The sequence below is a fragment of the Dreissena polymorpha genome, chromosome 6, assembly GCF_020536995.1.
Source record: "Dreissena polymorpha isolate Duluth1 chromosome 6, UMN_Dpol_1.0, whole genome shotgun sequence".
NCBI classification, from domain to species: domain Eukaryota; kingdom Metazoa; phylum Mollusca; class Bivalvia; order Myida; family Dreissenidae; genus Dreissena; species Dreissena polymorpha.
The window spans coordinates 61989584-61992083 of NC_068360.1; the positions used below are offsets into that span (position 1 = coordinate 61989584).

At 34.1% G+C, this 2500-nt stretch overlaps 1 protein-coding gene across 1 annotated transcript in view; it reads left to right on the forward strand.

The window, feature by feature from the left end:
* Positions 1-2500, forward strand: part of LOC127835727 (slit homolog 2 protein-like) — a 208169-nt gene that overhangs the window by 14863 nt on the left and 190806 nt on the right. The window lies entirely within an intron of this gene.

A 2500-nucleotide genomic window follows, 5' to 3' on the forward strand; every position in this document is an offset into this window, starting at 1 on the left:
TACAGCAATGTTAAGTTTATACATACAGGCATGTGTTAAGTAAATACATCAATTAGACATTTCGAAAGAAACAGTTTAATTTCTAAATAATAATTTAATAATAGCAATACCAAAATTGAGTATTACACATTCACTTGCATTTTTGTACAAATACGAGTTAAAACATAATTCACGTATCTTTGGTCTTAAGACTTAACACCGACAAATTCACAAAACAAAGCTTCACAATGGCCGTGTTATTGCTTGCACAAGGATTTTAATAAATTTACATACAAACATAATAACACGTAGTATTGTATCATTTTATTCTACATGTTATGGGAGGGTTAGTGTGTTTCATTTTTCTTGAACGATTGAAAGTGTAACGGGTTGGTTGAATTCAATCATACAACAAAGCACCGTTACAAGCGAAATAGATGACAATATGTTACTGTTATGACAATGATCTATTTCATAAAATGAATTTCCTTGAAATTGAATGACAATTATAACTCATGTTTACATACATCCGACAAAAACTAAATTGCACAGGATGCTAATTGAACTGTCTATGCATTTCTTCACTACCAATTATGAGTGACAATTATCGAGCATTTTATATCATACATATATATTGTATTTTTTATCGTAAATATAATGAACACCAATTTTTGCCAAACGTAATAAAATGTTTAATGATGTTATTTTGTTCATTGCCGAGACATAGAAACTTTATACGTTATGACGCATTTTTATTTATCGGTTCCGGCTTAATATGATACTTATTTAGCAGTAAAGTTTATAATAATAAAATACTTATTATATAGAAAAGTATTGTTAATAAACTGCTTATATCTATACATAATATAATGTATGATAATCTTCTTTCGACAAATTACTTTAAATTGTTAGCATATGTTGCATATCTTAATGAAGCATCATTTTAGAATTTTAGCGTAACATTTTTCCGTGGAAATGACTGCTCAATGTCCTATCAATTGAAGACATGGATTTATGATAAATTGCGTTTCATAATCAAGCATTCGCCCCCACCTGTGATTTATGACAACGTGTTGGTAATTAGTTATTCTCTTAACAATAACACCCTGACAATCGGCTTCCCCTGGTTTTTTTTGCATTCCCGAACAATGTGAACTTCGTAAACTTGGCGACCATGACGATAGGCGTCCGATGATATTGTCCGCCCGAACAAGCGGCACCCGATTAATTTGTCAGACCTGCCAATCGTCTGCCGACTTTTTTTCCTCCGGTATTTCGCGATTGTTTTTCAACTGCCATCTAATAATTTACAGCCCCGACAATCACCGCCTCCATACCATGTAGAATGTTAACGAAGCAACCATCAACTACGACGCTAGGATCAAACAACATGTGTGCATAATGGGTTTAGATAGTTGGTTGGAACGTGGTCGAGTGCGTCTAGAAAGACGACGCCATTGTAGAGGCAGATGTCCACAGATACCGATCTGGACACTAAGAAACAAGAGAGCGTACGAAGGCCACCATCGCTTACCAATCCCATCTGAACAAACTCTGCGAGAAACCAGACAACACACAGCTTTGACTACCGGAATTCCTCGCATCCATAGAAAAGTGTGTTCGGTTAGCACGGTTAGCTTAAGTGCAATAATGACATGAAAAATAGAAAGGTGTATGGCTGGTTTAAAGAGTCTGCTCCTGACGAATCTAGACAATTTTCCTTTAAAAAAGTTTCATTCTAACAAACTGACGTTATCTTTTTTCCAAAGGAATGGACGATATGCTGTTAGAAATTGTACGTTAAATTGTGGTTTTACAATATTAAAATGATAGGAAAATGTATTCTTGGAAACATTATTTGGTTCTTAAATAGCGATCTCTTGTTTCAAACAAATACTAATTAAACTTATCAGTCCAAACAAAATCAACTACGTGTCGATGGGCTTTGTCAGTCGCGTTCTTCAAAGATTGTTTTCGCAGTTTTTGCAGCTGTAACTTTATATTGTAATCCAATGTCCGGTTTGAAGGAGGCGATTGTCTAGGGCTGCAAATCCAAATGATAAGATGACTGTTTAAACAAGTGATTGTTCATGTTGAAAATTTTATCGGGTGCCGATTTTCAAGTCGACAAATTTACGAGGTTCCGATTGTCCGTGAGTGCAGAAAAAAACGGGAGGAACCGATTTTACGCTAGCCGTTTTTTACCAACAATCAAAACATCTACTTATATAATAACTGAACAACTTCCAAATACATTTTAATTATTTATTCTTGGAAGTAATACCATGCCAAAATTAACAAACCACTTTTAATGCACATACAAACGTCAATTGTGGTCTCAAAAAGCATAATTTTGGGGGTACATTTGAATTGAATTCCATCGCATATTAGAACAATGAGGCAAAAAATAAGTCCTCATTAGCAAATTTTCGTTTAAACTTTATTTTGAAAACAAAACTGTGAGGTGTAAAGGAAATACAAAACAAACTCAAAATGTTGTAAGCAACGACATGTGTCTTAA